The 21,797-nt window shown below is 37.6% G+C and overlaps 1 protein-coding gene across 1 annotated transcript in view; it reads right to left on the bottom strand.

The window, feature by feature from the left end:
* Window positions 1-14,709, bottom strand: part of SCN9A (sodium voltage-gated channel alpha subunit 9) — a 128,091-nt gene extending 113,382 nt beyond the window's left edge. The window contains exon 1 of the mRNA XM_070422827.1: window positions 14,536-14,709. The gene's annotated coding sequence lies outside the window, so the exon portion shown is untranslated. The remainder of the gene's footprint in view (window positions 1-14,535) is intronic.
* Window positions 14,710-21,797: the final 7,088 nt, after the last annotated feature.

Below are 21,797 nucleotides of genomic sequence, written 5' to 3'. Positions count from 1 at the left end.
TTATAAGATTTTTGCTTTAGACATTCTTTTAGAATGTACTATTGGCAGAGGAAAGAGGTACCCGGTTTTATGATTCTAAAGAAACAGCTTATATAGTAGAAATTCATCTAAGGATGCTAAAGTACTATGGGATAAATCACATGACCTTACAAACAAGTTTTTTACAAAATTAACATGTTCATAAACAGAAACATCCTGTGTTTTATATTTCTCTACTCTCTCATGGAACTGCAGGCTATGATTGCGGCAAGGCATTTCGTAGCCTTAACCTTAATCTGGGAATAAGATGAAACCCATATAATATTGTTTAAAATGTATTCTCTTTGGAGGTTATTGTTGTGTAAAGGGTATTCAGAAGATTTAGGGCATAGATTTTTTTAATGGGTGAATTACATGAGAGCATTCCTTATTTTCTACTGTTTAAGACAGGATTTCCAGAATCTCCTAGTAGATGTAAACAGGCTTAGAATCATGGAGAAAATTCCAGATTAGACAGTTGCTACAGAGTAATAATTGAATGGGAATAAAATAATTCCCATCCTTCCTCAAATTTATATTCCAGTATGTATCTGACCAGGAGACCTGGATTCTGAATAAGGTAAGTGTTCAGGCACAAAGAGTATCCAACAATTCAATGGCAAAGGTGCTTAACTTTTATTTACAGGCTTTAACTTTTTTAACTATTATTCTTATGAATGTATTGAACTGTTCATAAACAAAATATATTTATATGTGTTATTTTCATGATAATATATACCATACTCAGTGTAAACTATCACCGTTTTCATTTGCCAGTAGCTACACAAGGGAAAAACTGCTGCCTATGGGACTGAACCTCCACAAGGACTGTCTAATGGAACAAGAAATATTTGTGGTACAATCTCTAACCTTCAAACTTTAGATCTCATTAGCAAACTTCTAAAAACACTTCTAAAACAATTGAATGAAAAATTAGTGTCTTCACTAATTTTCACTATGGAGAAAGGAGATTTCTGAACTTGTTTTATTAAAATAAACCTAAGGTTTAAATAGTAGAAGTCTAGATGCTTAAGAAAACAAGATAGTCTTTCTTTTGCATTCATTCATTCCTTTGTCTACTCACTCCAGTATTATGAGTACCACTCTGTGCAAAACATTGTGCTGGGGTCAGAGGGTATCATGATTATAGCAGATAGAATCATTTTTCCCCCTAAAATATGTTTGTATTGATTTCAGAGAGAGGAAGGAAGAGGGAGAGAGAGAGATAGAAACATCAATGATGAGAGAGAATCATCAATAGGCTGCCTCCTGCACACGCACTACTGGGGATCGAGCTTGCAACTGGGCATGTGCTCTGACCAAGAATCGAAATGTGACCTTCTGGTTTATGGGTTGATGTTCAACCACTAAGTCACACCAGCTGGCCAGGTAGAATTCCACTTAATTATATCATCTAATTCTTAGGATAAGAACATAAAGAGTTCCTGAATCTATTAACTAGTTAGCAAGGAATTAGACTTCCTAGACTGTACAGGAAGGGACCAAACCCAAACTTTTCCAATAACAAGATTGGTCAAAAAATGAATGAACCCCATCAGACAGTAGGAAAATATGAATATATAATATTCTTTCCACATCAGTAATCCCCTAAAGTTGCCAGTATATTCTTCCAACAATTCAAGAATTTTAATCCTTCATGTAAGAAAAAAATTAGATGGGGTTATTGAAATGGAAGGTAAATGCTCAGAGTAAGAAATATTTGAGATAAAAACCAGACCTCTTGGAGTTATTAGTGAAGGGAAGTTGGAAACTATTAGACTCTGTAATGTCTAAAGCAATTGTGAAGAAAATATGTAAGAGCTAAAACTATAATAAGAAAACATAGGGGGAAATTAAGTTTAATAATATTTTCTCAGATATGGCCTCAAAAGCACAGGCAACAAAATAAAAAAAAACACCCAGATAAAGTAGATTTCATCAAAATTACAAACTTTTGTATATCAAAGGACACTATTAGAGAGTGAGAAGGAAAGTCAGAGAACTTAAAAACTATGTAAATCATATCTGATAAGGGATTAATATCCACACTATATAAAGGACTCCTGCAACTCAATAACAAAAACACACCCATTCAAAAGCGCACAAAGCCTGGAATAGACATTTCTTCAAAGAGAATATACAAATGGTCAATAAGTTCATAAAAATATATTCCACCTCACTAATCATTACAGAAATGCAAATCAAAACCACAATGAGATACCACTTTATTCCCACTATGATGGGTATTATTAAAAAAGAGAAAAAATGTAAGCAAGAGTGTTGCTTACAATTTCCTGATGTGGAAATTGGAGCCCTTGTGCATTGCTAGTGGGGATATAAAATAATTTATTCACTGTGGAAAATGGTACAGCAGTTCTTCACAAAAATTAAACATAGAATTAATATATGATCCAGCAATTCCAATTATGGGTATATACCCAAAAGAATTAGAAGCTGTTTGTGTACCAATGTCATCAATATCTGAATGGATAAACAAAATATGGCATATACATACAATTGAATATTATACAACCTTAAAAATGAAGAATATTCTCATACATGCCATGAATCTTTAAAATATGCTAGATGAAATAAGTCAAACACAAAAAAACAAATATTGTATGATTCCGTGGTACTGGGAATAGTTAAATTCATAGAGAAAGTAGAATGTTAACTATTACCAGGCACTGGGAAGGGGACAAAGGAAATGAGGAGTTATTTTTTAATGAGTACAGAGTTTCAGTGTGGAATGATGAACAAGTTCTAGAGATGAATGGTGATTATGGTTGCACAACAATGTAAATGCACTTAATGCCCCTGTATTATACATTTAAAATGGTTAAAATGGTAAATATCTTACACATATTTTACCACAATTAAATTTTTCTTAATTCATATTTTCCTTAAAACTGTAATAGAGAATCAGTAGGATACCAAAGTCAAAGTAGTAGCAGTGCGTCAATCTTGACAGGGTACACATGTGCTCCCATGGTATGTAGCATGCAAAATAGTACTGTACTTGCACCATGTCTTCATTTCCAGATGTAAACATTTAATGATACTCTCAATTGCAACCTCTGGTCAAATGAGCCTTTTTCTCTCAAATGGTAATAATAAAGGATCTAAGCCATTGCACATGGGAAGAGAATATAAAACAATCACATATAAGTTATCCATATAAAAGACAAAAATATATTGTATGGAAATTAGAAGTTTCCCAATCATTTATTTGCCCAGAATGGGATCCAGTGGGGGGGGGGGGGGGGGGGGGGATGCACACTTCATCCCTTTCCTGGTTCTCCCATCCCATCACTGTTGGATTGGCTTATCATACAGATCTCTATGCAGACTTAGCAATTTTTTCTAAATTAAGAAAAGGCCCTCATCTTACACTAATTTCCACCTTGCTCTCTGCATTTCAGCCACACTGATTTCCTGCTGTTCCATAAACATATCAGATATGTTGCAACTGAAGCTCTTTGTGACTGGAATGATTTTCCCCTTACATAGCTAGCTCCCTCACTTCTGGACCTCCTTCTAGTCTCTGCTCAAATATCACCTTTAAAAGAATTTTTTTGTTGCTTTCAGTTTTATATCCCACGTATGAGTAAAATCATGTTTCTTGACTTTTTCTGTCTGATTTATTTCGCTTAACAGGATATTCTCAAAATCAATCCATGCTGTCACAAATGACAGTATTTTATATTTTCTTATGGCTGAGCAGAATTTCATTGTACAGTGGGGCCTTGACTTACTAGTTTAATTCGTTCTGAGACTGAGCTCGGTAAGGAGCTCGTTAACTCAAATTACTCTACCAACTCAATGCAAAAAATCGGCCGAGAGACAGCTGGTATCTCAAAAAACTCGTAAGTCAAGGCCCCACTGCATATGTGTACCACATCACTTTTATCCAATCATCTACCAAAGAACATTTCAGTTGTTTCCATGTCTTGACCACTGTGAATAATGCTGCAATAAACATAGGGGTGCATATATCGTTATAAATATGTAAATGTTTTCCAATTTTGGGGGGTAGATACCCAAAAGAGGGGTTGCTGGGTCATAAGGTAAGTCTATTCTTAAATTTTTGAGGATCCTCAAAAATGGAAAGCAATAAATGAGCAATCAAGACAAACAAAAATGCATAGACATAGATAACATTATGGTGGTACCAGAGGGAAGGGGGATTGGAAGGTAGTGAAGGGTCAAGGGAGTTGAGTGTCTGGTAAAAGATTTTGGGTAGAGGGCACAATGTAATATAGAGATGATGTATCATAGAAATGCACACATGAAAACTATATAATTTTATTAAGCAATGTAACCCCCTCAAATTTAATAAAAATAAATTTTAAAGAAAGAGAAAAAAAATTAAAAGTTTTCTATCCACCCTTACTAAATAATGCCTCTCTCCCTCAATTTTCCCTGTCCTGCTGCATGTTTCTTGACAGCATATATACAAGGATAGATAATGAGTAAATATTTATTTACTCATTATCTGTCCCCAAACTTGCATAAAGTTTCATGTTTTGCTCACTGCTATATCTACAGTGTCTATAATAGTGCTTGAGTAGCTGCTCAATAAATACTTCCTGAAGGAAGGGAGTGAATAAAGGAAGAGGGAGGGGAAAAAGGAATTATTGCTAAATTTCAGAAAACATACGAGTGCTGAGAATAGTGATGCTAAGAGTTCTGGGAACTGACCTGGAGCAACTCAGCATCCCTTTACCACCACTCCTGGGATCTCTGCCAGGTTCTCCCTTCCCACAAACCTCAATGGCATCGATACCAACTTGGATTCCAATTCCTGACCTACACATGTTGGAAGGCAACCAGATAGGGTTTAATGACTGATCACCAGGCCAGTTGGATATTTTAGCTCTCACTCTTTTTTTTTTATGTGACTGCAGTCCACCTCTTAAGCAAATCTTTTAATAGATAGCTCTCAGGAAAAAATTTGGGCTTCAGTCTTTGTAATGTGTCAACCTGAGTACATGATAAAATAGTTTGGGTATTTTATGCAAAGAAAACTAAATATTGTCATCTAGGATTAGTGAACCCAAACTGTGGCAGAAAATAAGCAGGAGTGCTGTTCCCTTTCTAAGAAATAAGATATCTGACACTTTCATCAGAACCCAGTAATGATAGAAAGCTAGGTTTGGGAAGCATAAATTAGTAAATCCTTAAGTTATTCCTCCCACATGCTTAGAAAGTTTCCGTGAAAAAGAACTATTTTTAATAAAAGTTGAGCATATATAGTTGTGCAATAAATGATTCATTTAATTGGCAGCTATGGATTAAGAATGACTGCATGTAAGACACCATGCAGGTATGTCAATATGAACAAGCAATTTTCTCTTCTCTTGCCGAAACCGGTTTGGCTCAGTGGATAGAGCGTCGGCCTGCGGACTGAGGGGTCCCAGGTTCGATTCCGGTCAAGGGCATGTACCTGGGTTGCGGGCACATCCCCAGTGGGGAGTGTGCAGGAGGCAGCTGATCGATGTTTCTCTCTCATCGATGTTTCTAACTCTCTATCTCTCTCCCTTCCTCTCTGTAAAAAAATCAATAAAATATATTTAAAAAAAAAAAAAAAAAAAAATTTTCTCTTCTCTTAAATAGTCTAGTACAGCAATTTTCAACCTTTTCAACTCATGGCACACATACAGTAATTACTAAAATTCTGTGGCATGGCAAAAAAAATGTATTTTTTGCCAATTTGACAAAAAAGTATAATTTTGATTTATTCACACCGTGCAGGTATTGTTGTGTTAGCTGTTGTCATTTTTTTTTATTTGACAATTTAAGGGAAAAGAGGTCAGTGCCCTTGACTGAATAATCAGATATTGTATGTTTTAAAAATTCTTGTGGAGCCGAAACCGGTTTGGCTCAGTGGATAGAGCGTCGGCCTGCGGACTGAAAGGTCCCAGGTTCGATTCCGGTCAAGGGCATGTACCTGGGTTGCGGGCACATTCCCATTAGGAGATGTGCAGGAGGCAGCTGATCGATGTTTCTCTCTCATCGATGTTTCTAACTCTCTATCTCTCTCCCTTCCTCTCTGTAAAAAAATCAATAAAATATAAAAAAAAAGAAATTCTTGTGGCACACGGTTGCCAATCCACAAACATTAAAACAGATTGAGATATATCATAGAACTCAGGGGCCCAATTTCCTATGGTTTTTATAACCCAAGCAAAGTATACACTATAATAAATATTTTAAAAATTACATGTATTAGAAATTACTATAAGTATAATATAAATTAAATTTAATTTTCCAAAACTGTTTTAAAACCCTTAAGAGTGAACACCTTGAATCATAATGTTAAAGGAACACTTTAATTGACATATATCACTGTCTTTGTGACAATAAGTACTATGATTTAGGTTATATTTGAGTGTATCAATTTTTGGTACTAAGAATACTAGTATTTGTACTCTTCTAATATATTCTTAATTTCTAGGACATAAGGACTTTAACACCACGATCTCATTATGCAACTTTATTCCATTTTATCCATTACATCACTCAAGGATGCATAAACTTCATCCACTACATTTCATATACATACCCCTTTTAATTACAATACTCCTTTTTTTCCAACTCCTGTCTACCTTAAGAAAGTCCCTTTTCCTGTTTTGACTCCCTCATAATAAAACAAACAAAAACTTTCATGGCCAAGTCAAATCATAGTACAATGACAACCCTAGACCCGGAAAGTAAAGTCTCTTAATCTCTAAAACAACCTCAATAACACTTTAAATGTATAGATGCATTTTATAATATCTTCAAACACCCACCTAAATCTCAATTGCAGTTTCACACAAATGCACTCCCCAAGAATCAGCATTCCTTGCCGAAACCGGTTTGGCTCAGTGGATAGAGCGTCGGCTTGCGGACTGAAAGGTCCCAGGTTCGATTCCAGTCAAGGGCATGTACCTGGGTTGCGGGCACATCCCCACTGGGAGATGTGCAGGAGGCAGCTGATCGATGTTCCTCTCTCATCGATGTTTCTAACTCTCTATCTCTCTCCCTTCCTCTCTGTAGAAAATCAATAAAATATATTAAAAAAAAAAAAGAATCAGCATTCCAGATGAACATTTAAACAATCTTTCTTTTTCTTGTTCTCTAGTATTATAACTACATAGTTTGTTATGTTCAATTACAAATGTAGAATATTTCAGTACCATTAGGGGTAAAAAGGCTTTGTGGGAATCTGGTAACATAACCATAGGGTATAGCTGCGTGGGATATGTGAAAGTATATTGGGATAAATAAGATTTTCTCTCCTTTAAAAAAGATGAGTGTTACTCAGGTTTAGTAATCACTGTGAGTCTTTGGGAAGGTAATGTAACTTCTGAGCCTTAGGGTTCTCACCTCAAAGGGTGGTTGTGGGGATTTAAAAGAAGCATTTGCAAATCCCTTAATGTATTGCTTGGCAAAAATGAGACCACCGTATTCAAGGCTGTTAAATTAATGTTATTATCAGTAATATTAACAAGATGTAAACGGTGATATTTATATGGCAGTGTACCTGTTATATATTTATTTTCTATCTTCATGATATTTCCCTGGTCTACCTCTTGCAATACATAGTCCATTATTCTTTGTAACTGAGGAAGAATTGTAGATTGATAAAGAAAACAAATAAAATATTCAGTTATTACCCTTAATTTTTTGGTTTGCTGTATAAGATTCAATTTTTTGTAAATGTATCACCAATGAAATAAAGCAAGTGACTGGACATATTGGAAAATATTTCCCTCAGGCTCAGACATCTTATTTGCTGGTTTAAAAATTAAGAGTTACATTCCTGATGACTGAATTATTAGAGTAAGTTTGATTTCATATTTAAGTAAAAAATTCTATAATGTACTCTTTTTAAAAATGTCCTATAAAATTAGATATTAGTTGTACGATGTACTAATAGGATATCTGGCAGGTCACCTCCCCTGTACTGTTCTCCATTAATAAAGAATTCTGATAGATCAGGTTCAAAACATAAAAAATAATGTAATTGAATAGTTAACAAATTCTTGGTTTTTAAGCATCTCTCCCATATTTTCCTACTGACAAGTTTTTAGATACTTCATATAAACTATCTATAATAGCCCTATAACTGACAACTTTAGCAAGAGAGTGATATACGGAATTCAAAATAGAACCATCCTATATTAGAGATGTCATTAAAAATAGAGAAACTGCATTATTAGTATTCATTGAAATAGGATTAAAAGTAAAAGTAACAACAATGAACTTTAGATGCTGAATCATTATATTTAATATATAATCAAAACTCATTTTGATTATAATCTAGTGTTCACAATTGTCTACCTACCATTAATGAATACCTACTCATCATGTGAGACACAAAAATGCCCTTTTTAGTGTGTATGTGTATATATTTAACTTAATTTGTACAGATATCCTTAGAATTAGACACTACTTATTTTACAATGAAGTTACATTTTAGAAACTAAAGCATTTGACTAAGACCACTATACTCATATGATTATGATTTTATTCTTCTGTGCTTTTAACACTTTGTAAAAATATTTACAAAAATTCTGAAGTACAGTAGGGACATAATATGAATTTTCAAAAGAGCTTCTCTGCATAACCATTCTCCAAACATCCATTCCTAAAAGCCTGGTGGATGATCTCATGGGACGGTAAGAACCTTGCTCCCAGCTGGCCCCTGAGGATGCCGTTTGCCTTCTCCCTACCTAATAACCATGAGCCAAGTTTGTCCAGGGTAACAAGAATATATATTATATTAAGAAGACAAAACCCTTCACTTAAACTTCGTATTATTTTATACCATGAAAGAATCATCTTTAAAGATTGGTCCCATAATATTTCCTGAGACTTTATATCATCAGCCAGATAAAGAAAGGATATAATTTACCAGTAAAATATTCTATTTATCCTACTCAAAATATACATTCAGTTAACAAATTGTCTTTCTCAAGCCCCAAAAGAAGCACTGTCCATTGGACTTGAAAAAAAAATCATGTATGGAGTTTAAATCAATACATAAGGGGTGAGTTGGCCAGTGTTTCTCAGTGGTTAGGGCATTGGTCTATGCACTGAAGGATTCCTAGTCAAAGGCAAGTACCTGGGTTATGCATTTGTTCCCTGCCCCCAGTTCAGGTGGGCAAGTGCAGGAGGCAACCAGTTTATGTGTCTCTCTCACATCCATGTTTGTTTTTCTTTCTCTCTCTCTCCCCCTTCCTCCCTCCCTCTTCCCCTCTTTCTCTCCCTCCCTCCCATCCACTCTTTCTGAAAAGCAATGGATAAAAATCCAGTGAGGATTAACAACAACAACAATTTATATATGATTATCTCATTATCATGTAATATTTCTTTTACTTTCCCCTGTTTAACTTTCCTGTATGTATTTGAACATCTACATTTACTTCTTTTCCGAATCTCTAAATTATAGACCTTTAAGAAGATGACATATTTTAAACAATTACATTATATTCTAAGGTACATAGTTTATGAATAAATAGAACAGTTGACAGACACTATGTCTAGTGAAATCATCCCTACTTTTTAAAAACAACCAGACACAGGAAGTCAAGTTTGTCATACAGTACATAGAAAATTTCACTAAAAATCTCCACAGAAATGTCTTTGTGCTTATATTTTAATTCATCCATCTAATCTTATTCATCTTCTTTAGAGGCTCAATTTTCCAATTCTTTGTATTAACAGTTTGACCTAATAATCAAGCAAAGTTTGTGTTAATGGCTTGTCTATCAAATGTTCAGAAGATGAGATGGAGAAGAGAAGACTGGGAAAGAAAAAAGCATTCACAGCAGAGCAGAGCTGGTCAGTTAATGACATTGTAAATGTACTTCTCCCTCTACATTTCCAAGTGGACAATCGTAGGTGCAATTAGACTTTTATCTTATTTTGATAAGTTGTTCAGAAAGCTTTGTAAAAGATCCAGGAGACATTTTAAAGAAATTCATGATCAATAATAGCAATCTCTCAAACACTTGACACAACAAAAGGAAATAATAAAATGAATAGCAATAAATTACAATTAAAGTAATGGTGTATTTTAATAATAATATATGGCATATTCGGCTCCCTGCTATCTCATTTTGAAATTCTAAAGGTATTCCATTTCCTCTATAAAGAAAGCAATAATAGCATAGTTTTACTTAAAATGCAATTATTATTTTAAGGAGGGAACTCTTTTGTCAGTGAGGTAAAAAAAATATAAAGTTCAGTTCTGTATATAATGTCAACTGCAATTTGTCTGTGGCTATTGTTTATTGGCACTGTTCAAGGGTTCCCTTCTCCTTTCCTTCTTCACCATGGCCTGGCATTTTTCCTCACCATCCAAGTTTCATTCCTACAAACTTCATTCCAACTTTAGCTGCCAAAAGCTGAGGCTTTCCCTGTTTTCTAAAGCCATTTCCTTCCAGATACACAGAAAAGTAATTTAACCTTCAATGAAGAAATTTCTTTTCGCAGGACGGAGAGACAGCAAAACTGTTCTTTCCTATCCCACAAAAGTAGTCTACTCACATTCTGTGAATGCTCTTCCATAAATCCTCATATGAAAATTATTTTTTATACAGTCTTATAATGTCTTTTATTATGACCTTGCCATCTTAAGTGGCAATCTGATTTTCATAGTTCTGAAGAAGGAAGCTATAATACCCCGTGTAATAATAAATTAGCTGACTGTGGTATGTAAAACAGAGGGCCATCTTCAATTAGTACACAGATGCACTCCAAGACATTGCAACAACCACAATGTGCCATCTTAATAGAACATTTAACGAAATCCCTGGTGACAATTCATAAAATACTTTTAGTCCTTCGGAAGAGACATGATTGCCAAATTCTTGACCCAGAACTCCCCAAAATGAAAACAGTATCATGAATCAATGCCGGTCACCTATTTGCAAGCAAAATTTTCAACCAAATATTAGTAGCAAAACTACTTGTTTGGTTTATCCTTAGGTGTAGTCTCAAAAAAATAATTGAGGTTTTATTGCCACACAAAGTTGTCTGTGTGTGTGTGTGTGTGTGTGTGTGTGTGTGTGTATAAATATGATGCTATCATTAGCCAGCATGCAGTTTGAAGTCCCTCCTCTGGCACCAAATAATAGTGATGGATCATCCTGGATTAGCCCACAGTGTCTCTCTGAGCCTTTCTTAGTGAACATTTTGGATTTGAGAGATAATTTGCCCCTTGAGCCTGGAGTAAACACCAACTTGGATCGTGTGAGCAGCAGATCTTAAGCCTGAGCCTCACTTGACCATATTTACATCAGCGGAGCCTATTCAAATGCTCATTTTTATTACAAAACAATATTTTAAATTTAGTAATTACCAATTTACCCTAAATTCTTGGTAAAATATACAGATTTAAACCAAATACAGTCATCATTGTATATTAGGAGTCATTCATACTAAAGTCATATTGGCTTATACTCCAATTTTTCTTTAAAATACATTTTAATTCAGTTATGGTCACTGCTTTCCTAAGAATACATTATAATCTACTTACCTTTGAACACGTTATTGCCTAATAATTGCAAAAAGATAGGAATACATCTCAGGATATTTTAATTTTACCTATTCAAAATCATAGTCCATAGTGAACGTATCAGATGCTCAACGACAGCAACAGGAAATGCACATATTTACTGTATTGATGTGCTCTATGATGAAATAAGTCATGTCTTTGTACTGAAATATCTGGGGACACCCTCCTCCACTACTTCATGCCAGGCACTGTACTGGAAGCTGACTCAACAATAAAGGCTTGCACTATGGAGCATGCATTGTACAAATCCACAGAATATCTGCATGCTGTATAATAAGCACTGTGCAGGAAACAAACAAGGTGCCAAGATAGAAACTAACAGATGACAACCTACTTTTGACAAGGTGATCCAGAATGACCCGAGGAAGAGGCCTTTGAGCTGAGGCTTAAAGTTTAAGAAGGAGAAAAAGGAAGAGTCCAGGCTCTAAGAACAGCATTTGAAAACACCTTAGGAAATTTCTCCACAGGGTCCAGGTAGCAAAAGACCAGTGTGGCTGGAGCATATAAGTGAGAGGGAGATGGGTTCAGTGAGGTTGTAGAGAAAGGGGCCAGATCACAGGGTGATCTTTTCTGATATTAACAGAAAGAATTTGCTGTTAACCTGTTTCTGCATTTATTCATATTTTTCTATGCAGTTATGAGTCAATGAATATTTTTAAGAAGAGGCATCACTGCTTATTATTAAGAGTTACCTGCAGGAGGAAAAATCTATGGAAGCAGAATAAACTATACAGGCTGTAGCAGGTACCCAGGTAAATTATGACAATGGCCAAAACTGATTTGGTGGCAATAGAGATATAGATAACAGGGTGGAAGAGATACATCTGAGAAGGATAACTGAATAGAAGTGTGACTGGATAATAAGATTGATAGATCTAAATATGGTCTGGTTAGGGATGAAATGCCATCACGAGGAAGAGGGAGCAATCAACACTTGGTGAAGGGTTGAGCCATTTATTCAAATGATGGAGGTGGGAAAGAATCTGAGGACAGAGTTTTAGGAAAAATCATGCTGTTACTATCATGACATTTAGAATGGCCCATTCACATTTGTAAACATTTAGCTCCTTTACAAGGTTAGAAAAATCGCGTATAAATCCCTTCAACACTTCACACTTTTTTCCACATATCTAAGAGGAATAGATAGTAGATAAATATTAGTATTGATTATTCATGCAAAAATGTAAGACTCTCCTGCTTTGTCCTTGCCACAGAGAAAATGGGTTGGTCGGAATAAAAAGTTGAATAGGACCCCTCTGATTCCTCCTCTGAATTTCTTGCTTTTTCTTTGCTGCCAAAACACATCTCAGCCACAGGTAGCAAAAACACAAGCACTGAGACAGGAGGGCTCCCAAGATTCTCTCTGGGCCCCAGGAGACACAAGGAGGCACCAGAATGCCCTTGGGAGAGAGCCAGGCCTACTCATCTTTCTTCCGTAGAAGCACCAGGTACCGGTGAGCCCTGCCCTGCACCATAGAATCATGGCATATTGTGTACCCACCCTCTGTAAAAATATGTCACTGTGTCCCATGACTGCACAATGGTTCACTTCCAAAAGGCAATTTGTAGTAGACAGGTATTTAAACACCTACAAGATACAAAAAACTGACCTTAAGTAAAACTATTATCAGTTTCCTAAATAGAGAGCACATCCTCCATGACATCTAATGCCATATTTTGTCTAGCACTTTGTTGTAAGCAGTATTCTAACAATCATGATAATTCCATACACGGGGATCAAATTAGACTAGCTTTCAAATAATCAAGATATTTTTTAAAATCCTACGAAAGTGAACTCTAATTTGAAAAAAAATAATGAAAAAAATAATTAGAAGATTCAATGAAAAGGAGTACTTAATACTTGGATTTGGTTTGCATATTATATGTAGACAGGCTATATTTATGTTAAAGCAAAAATCGTGAAAATATATTTTAAAATACCAAAAGAAAGAAAGAAAAACAGCAATAGAAATAGAAAAGAACATAACCCCCAACTCACACTCAGCCACTGAAAATCCACCATTATTTTAAAAGCTCATAGTGATTTGGTCTTTATCATATTGAACTGAGCTTTTTAAAAACTCCCCTAAGCTTCTCTCATAAAAATTGCTCTTAGCTTCAAAGGAAATATAAATTACTGGGAGAGCTGCAGCTGTAATAATTAAAAAACACTAAAATAATGAATTAAATATTTGTTATAATCACAAAGTTGTCATTACATTTTCTGGTTTGGGAATCTTGCTTTGATCTTTCAATTGCCTTTAACACAAGTAACGAAAGTACCTATTTTTTCCCCTGAAAGTAAATACCCGTTTCTGTTGAAGTGGATAAAAAGTTAAAGTGATTCTGAACCTTCTCTGAATGTCACTATGAAAGGCGTCATCATTTGAAAAACAAGCTGCGTGGAGAACTGGGGCTCAGCAGTCTTGTCAGTCATTTGTTTGTCTGCTCCAAAGGGTTGTGGCACGTCTTTCCTGTCCCTCAGGTGGTATCCATCAGCTGCTGGTTCCCGCCTTAGTCAAGGGGGCATAGACCACTTTATTTTTTTTTTGCTCATAAAGAAAAGACCTGTCCCTGGAACCGAAACCCATCCAACAACTCTGCTAGCATCAACAGGAAGGAAAAAAAAACCATCAGGTGTCTTGCCCTCTCCACATTTCAGAACCTGACAGCAAACGCACAAGGTCCAAACCCGCAAAGGACCGGCGCTGCAATGGGAACAGCTGCCTCTCCAGCCCTCTCAGCTCCTGCAGCCCCCAATGCTGGGACGTCCCGCCCGCACTCCGCCCGGCTCCCCCCTCTCTGCTTTCCAGGTGGCTTCGCGCCGGTGGCCAAAGCCCCGAGATGCGAATACGGGCACAGGTGGGTGTGGCGGCTGAGGAGGGCACTGGCGACACTGGTGGCTTCCCTGCCACCAGCACCAGAGCAGCAGGAGAAAAGGCACTTACTTGCAGCCTTGCCCGCCGGTCCTGCCCACCCCGTGCCCCGCGGAATCCGGCCCCGGGAAGGGCGCGGGCTTCGGGGACCCTTCCGCGCTCCCCGGCGTTCCCTCTGCTGCGGCTCCACCCTGTTCTTTGGGCTCCTGTTGCCCAGCGGGCGCCGCCACCGCAGGCCGCCTGCACTCAGGCCAGCAGCCGCGGCCAGCCGAGCGGAAGGACGGGCAAGCAGGCACCCGCGGCGGGAGCGCTGGCGCTGGCGGGGCCGCACCGCCACGGCGCCCCTCCTTCCGGGCGCGCCCAGGCCCGCAGCCCCGCCCCACGCGGGCCCCGCCCCCTCCCCAGCCGCCCCTCTGCAGACCTGTCCCACCCTCCCTCCTGCGCTCCTCTCCCCTTGGCGCCTGGGGCCGGGACCCAGCTCTGTAGCTTTATCATAGCCCTTCCACTCTGTGCCAAGTAGGAGGCAGAGGATGGGGTCGCGACCTCTTATTTACAGCTACCCTACGGGTGGGGTGAGGTGGGGCGTGCATGTGTGTGTGTGCATGTGTGTGCGTGTGTCCAGCAGCCAGAAGAGCCCTTCCCTTACCTCTCTCCAGCCCCATCACCCCCTCCTCCCTCCCTGCTCAGCAGAATCCGCTAACGATTCCGAGAAGTCACTTAGCGGGGCTCGGTGGGGAGCGGGAGGAGAACTCCCCGGCGGAGGAGGTGGGGACCAATGGGCACGGCCCTGGGCTCTGAGGATGGAGACTGCGAACCAGTTTCTTCCCTGGGGCTTTGCCCGCGGACACGGGCGGTGGCGCGGAAGTCGTGTGTCTAGGCTACGATTTTTCTTTTCTTTTTTATAATCGATCGATCGGGTTGCCCAGTCTTCCAGGCAGGCAAAGAATTATACTTTTTTTTTTTCTAAGAAGGAGTGAGGAGTCAGAGGTCGTCATGGTGGAGAGGGAGACGTGCGGGAGAGGCTGCTTTCTCAGAGCACCAGGGGTCATGAGGGTTGTGAGTTTGAGCTGGGTAGGTGCGACTGTGAAAAGAAATCTTTTTAAATCCGTGTGTGTGTGTGTGTGTGTGTGTGTGTGTGTGTGCGTGTGTGTGTTCTACAGCAGCCTGCTGGGAGGAAGATAGATGGAAACAGGACTGAATTCTCTTTCTCAAAGAGAAACCGTGAATGTCCACCAAGGAGAAAAATCCAGGGTTGCTTTGGGGCAGAGTGGGTTTCTGGATTCAGGCTTTTAAAAGGGCAGATCACTTCGCAGTATAAACCTGAGTGATGGGCATTTGCAGCTCCAGTGTTATTTGCGCCCACGCCTTCTATTGTGGACATGGTACTTAGTGGTAAGCGCACAGGATTTTAAGCCCCAGGATTTACCCTTCATTGCAGCTTATTGAGCTTCTGAGGTTTGCCGTGGGCTTTGGGACCTTACATTCCTGATATGCAAGATGTGCTAGGGAAGGAAGGAAACTTTCCGTTTCTGAGGTTCTCCACCGAAGGGTGAACTTGGTCACTGGGGGATAATTCTCAATGTCAAGTCACCTTCTCCTCCTTGATTGGTTGCAGACATAAGAAGAGTTCAACTGTGCTAGCAGTGATAGCCTTTTTGATGAGATGCAATCATTGCCATTTTGTTTCCTTGACACCCTCAAGATCGCCTTCAACTCAGTTGTCACTGAGAAGTAAAATGAGCGCAATCAGCCCTTTCTCTTATAGCTGTCTGACATCTGATCTCCTTTCTATCAGGGAAAAATCCATATGACACAGCACAATTAGAATCCACGGCATTTCATATGTATCTATCTAAAAGCCTAAGTGACCATCGCAACCAAAACAACCGAACAGAAGACCAAAGAGGTTGTGTGGGGCGACCAGGCAGGCAGGGGGGGGGGGGGGGGTAGTTGGGGGCAGTTGGGGGCAATCAGGCCAGCAGGCAGAGGCAGTTTAGGGGTGATCAGGCCAGCAAGGAGGCAGTTAGGGGCAATCAGGCAGGCAGGCAGGTGAGCAGTTAGGAGCCAGTGGTCCAGGATTAGGTCTGGGGATAGGGCCTAAACCGGCAGTCGGACATCCTCGGAGGGGTCCCGGATTGGAGAGGGTGCAGGCTGGGCTGTGGGGAACCCCCCACCCCAGCAGAATTTCATGCACCGGGCCTCTAGTTTACGTTATATTCTTCTTGAAGAGGATAAATTAGAACCTAAAGGCTGATTAAGACAATTAAAAAATCATAAAGATGATTATAACAGATTTGATCAATAAATTCCAAAATAGTTACTCAAGAACAAATCAAATTACTATATTATAAAATATAGTGAGCTTATTGGATTTGTTATTTCTAGAAATAATGCAAAATTAAGACAAAAACAGATCCAGGATGACTTGATAAATGATGGCACCATATGGTATTATTACAGGAAACTTGGGGTCACCTTTGGTAGTTAATAACATATAGCACTATTCAGAAAGTACCACTTGGGATAGTGATGGAATATTGGGCTGGTTTTAATGATGTATAGCAATTTTTCAAAACCTCACCCGAGGATAAGTTTTTATTGATTTTTTTTTTTTTGAGAGATAGAGAAAGAAACACTGATGTGAGAGAGAAACATCAGTTGGTTGCCTCCTGTATGAGCCCTGACAGGGTATGGAACCCACAACCTAAGTATGTGCCCTGACTGGGAATCGAACCCACAACTTTTTGGTGCATGGAGAAGGATGCTCCAACCAACTGAGCCACCCAGCCATGGCAAGTATAGGAATTTTTAACACTGGACAAAAATTACTTTCCATCTGTGTGATGGGAAAGGAATTTTTTGTCCCATCCCCCCTGTCACTAAGAAACGAATGGATGATATATATCCTGCTTTGCCAATGAGTGTGTATTTTTATTTTATACATATATATATAATATGTTTATATGTATTTATTTATTATATATATTTTCCACCATAAGAGTATATTCACAAATACATTCTCAATATACCTAAGTTCTTTTTAAAAGTTTCAAAGAGAAAGCCTCCTAGGTCTGTCTGAAGTATCCCTTGTAAGATTTTGCCTTTGAGCTCATTGGCAAAGCATGGTGTATATTGTTCATTATTTTCCCATTTCTCTTTCATCCCCAAATATTATTTACCATCTACCTATTTATTTTATGTGCCATTCTTATTCTCCCAAGCATTTTGTAATCTGTTACTTTTAGTCAATGTTGTCTGTGCATTTATTGCTCTTTTGACAGCGCTGAGATTTTTTGTTTCTATTAAAAATCAAGAAAAAGATTGAGTCTTTCATTGAATATTACACTACACACCTCTGAGAATTCACCAAACACTAAGTGATCGTGTCAAATGTAGACATAAGTAGATAGTGCGAGTGAGACAGCTAAAGGGTGGGCTTGAATTATGGGAAGCTGATAAGATACCTGGTGGAACCAATAAATTCCTCAGACTATTCACCAAATGATCATCTATAACTTGGGTAGAAAGAAGTGGAGATGTTTACATGTTGACACTAATGTTATACTTCAAAACCATAACAGGAATAAAGAGTTTTACTTTACTCTGTGGTGCTGTGGAAATCCACACTTTATCTTTTCCATAATTGCCGCTCCGGTTTTTAAAACTATAGACATTTCTGGAGGAGAGATATACAGACAGTAAAATGAAGACAATGAAATAAATAAAAATAGCCAAGGCCAGAGGAAAAAACTAATGGAATGCATCAAGTTAAAAACACACCTGGATTTCACACAGGGCTAGAAATAGTTTGTGTTCCCCCCAGCCAAAGTGGAAATACCTCATCACACATGCAATATTGGGTAGCGTCCTTAGAAAGGTATTTTCCTAATAATAAAGCTAAAATAGCTTTAGAATAAGCCGCTCTAGATTTACTCCAACAAAGCTTAAAAGGATTCATTACTATTTATATAATAATGAATAAGATGGTAAATTTTGAATTTGAGGCCTGATTTAGCGATGTCTGAATTACCTAACTATTCCAAGAAACATGTTGATATTCTGAGAATGCATTATCAAGTGAAATGTAGTGAAGACAGGTTGAATGGCAAATAATAATATATATTTAACAAATGGTCAATATGTTTTTATAAAAAGTTTTGAAATGTAATTAGGTTAAACTCTTGCAATTATTTTGGTTCTTGCCAGTGCAATTAATAATAATGCCTATTGAAGTTTTAATATGTACCAGGTATTATTTTTAAAACTTTACTTGTTTAACTTATTTAATATATACAACTCCTGCAGGTAGGTAAAATCATAATTCCATATTTCCAGGTAACAAAACTAAGCTATGAAGGATTAAACAACTTGCCCAAGAACACCCAGCTATGTGGAAGAGCCAATAAGCTCACTCTGTATTTTAAGTACTCAGGTTTGGGGGCTTGTGTGCTTAAGTAAGTACCTCTAGAGGGAAGTGGCTATTCTAGGTCTAATAAAGACAGTATGTGTATTTAGAAAATATTAGCCAGACTAGATTATAATTATGAAAATAAAAGTTGGTAAGTGTAGAACAAAATAAACATAAAGTAAGCACAACCCTCAGTAGTTGATTCATTCAGAAACAAAACTGTTGACTGAAATCAAACACGTTGGAGAAGTGGAATCTCTTCATAAGACTGTGGAAAGAGTACAGAAGCCATTTCCTGATCTAACAATTACTGCCTGCTTCTAGTGGGCATGAATTCTAATCTCTGTGTATTCCAGTTTTCTCCTTCATAAATTAGAAGGTCTGGGCTCAATTAATTTTAAGGTCCTTTCTTCTCTGATATTTTAAATTTGTTTCTTTTATATGAATATATGCATCTTTCTAAGTAAAATTTAAATAGAACATTCTTTCATTGAAAGGTTGTTTGTGAGCAACATGTACTAGTATATTTTCTCTATGATAGCCACTTTTGGAAGAGAAATAATCAAATGAGACAATTAAATAGAAGTTATAGACTCAAATATGAAGTTTCCTTTACTTCACTGGATTATGACTATTTCCCTCAGAGGTACCCCAGTACAAAAAATTCTAGCACAGTGCTGACAGTGGACACTCTGTATACACCATTAATTTGTATACATGCAGCTCAAAATCAGTTTCCTCCTCATTCATTTTTGATAAGTGCTATATCTGCTGCCATCTGGTGTTCATAATAAGTCAAATGTCTTAGAACAGCGGTTCTCAACCTGTGGGTCGCAACCCCTTTGGGAGTCGAACGACCCTTTCACAGGGGTCACCTAAGACCATCGGAAAACACATATGTAATTACATATTGTTTTTGTGATTAATCACTATGTTTTAATTGTGTTCAAATTGAAACAATGAAAATACATCCTGCATATCAGATATTTACATTATGATTCATAACAGTAGCAAAATTACAGTTATGAAGTAGCAATGAAAATAATTTTATGGTTGGGAGTCACCACAACATGAGGAACTGTATTAAAGGGTCGCGGCATTAGGAAGGTTGAGAACCACTGTCTTAGAAGGTAATCTAAAGACCTTTTACTTTTTTAAAAAAACTTCTTTTTAGAGCAGGTTTAACTCTACAATAAAATTGGGATGAAGGTACAGAGATTTCTTATATATCCCCATCCCACACACACATGTAGCCTCCCCCATTATCAACATCACTCATCAGAATGGTACTTTTTACTTTATTTTTTTTACCCAAAGATGAACCTACATTCACATATCATAATCATCTCAAGTCCATAGTTTACCTTAGAGTTCAGTCTTGGTGTTTTACATTCTATGGGTTTAGACAAATTTATAATGGCACCTCCCCATCACTATCATAGCATACAGAGTAGCTTCACTACCCTAAACATACTATGTGCTCTGCTTTTCCCTCTCTGCCCCTGGCAATCACTAATTATTTTATTATCTCAACAGTTTTGCCTTTTTCAGATGTCATATTATAGGAAGAATAAAGTATGTAGCCTTTTCAGACTGGCTTCTTTCACAGTAATATGTATTTAAATTTCTTTCATGTCTTGATAGCTTTGTGTGTGTGTGTGTGTGTGCTGAATAATAGTCCATTATCTGGATATATGACATTTTATTTATCATTCACTGAATGGTTGCTTCCGAGTTTTGGCAATTGTGAATAAAGCTGCTATAAACATCCACGTTTTTCATGTGGACATAAGTTTTCAAATTCTTTGGGTAAATTCCAAGGAGTATAACTGCTGGATCATATGCTAAGAGTATATTTAGTTTTGTAAGAAATTGCAAAACCATCTCCCAAAGTCACTGTACTATTTTCACTTCCACCACAATGTATGATAATTTCTGTTGGTCTGTATCCTCATGAGCATTTAGTGTTGTCAGTGTTACAGATTTTGGCCATTCTAATAGGTGTGTAGAGGTATCTCATTGTTGTTTAAATTTGCATTTTCCTAATTATCCATGTGCTATGGAACATCTTTTCATATACTTATTTGCCATCTGTATATCTCCTTTGCTATATTTGAGGTGTCTATTAAGGTTTTTGGCTCATTTTTAATAGTTTTTTTGTTTTTCATATTGTTGAGTTTTAAGAGCTCTTTGTATATTTTGGATATCAGTCATGTATCAGATGTGTCTTTTGCAAACATTTCCTCCCACTAGGTGACTCTTCTTCTAATTCTCTGGATATTGTCTTTCACAGAGCAGCATTTTTTTATTTTAATGAAGTCCACTTATCAATTCTTTCTTTCATGGATTGTGTCTTTGATATATCTAAAACATCATCACCATATCCAAGTCATCTAGGGTGTTCTCCTATAAGAGTTTTATTGTTTTGCATTTTACATTAAGGTCTGTGATCCATTTTGAGTTCATTTTTGTGAAGGGCTTAAGATTCTTTTTTTTTTTTTTTTGCAGGTGGATGTCCAGTTGTTCCAGCACTATTTGTTAAAATTACCATCTTTGCTTCATTGTATTTATTTATTTATTTATTTTTTTAAAAATATATTTTATTGATTTTTTACAGAGAGGAAGGGAGAGAGATAGATAGTTAGAAACATAGATGGGAGAGAAACATCGATCAGCTGCCTCCTGCACATCTCCCACTGGGGATGTGCCCGCAACCCAGATACATGCCCTTGACCGGAATCGAACCTGGAACCTTTCAGTCCGCAGGCCGATGCTCCATCCACTGAGCCAAACCGGTTTCGGCATGCTTCATTGTATTTATGAGAATTTATTATGTACTGTGCTTCAATAGCAATGTTGAAAAAAAGGGGGATACAGTTATAATATTTAGCCATCCATATGTACTTCTGATTTATGGACACTTCCC

This window comes from Myotis yumanensis, unplaced genomic scaffold (assembly GCF_028538775.1).
Source record: "Myotis yumanensis isolate MYYU_CA2020_CCGP unplaced genomic scaffold, mMyoYum1.0.hap1 SCAF_8, whole genome shotgun sequence".
NCBI classification, from domain to species: Eukaryota; Metazoa; Chordata; class Mammalia; order Chiroptera; family Vespertilionidae; genus Myotis; species Myotis yumanensis.
This window is presented reverse-complemented; position numbering and strand designations above follow the sequence as displayed.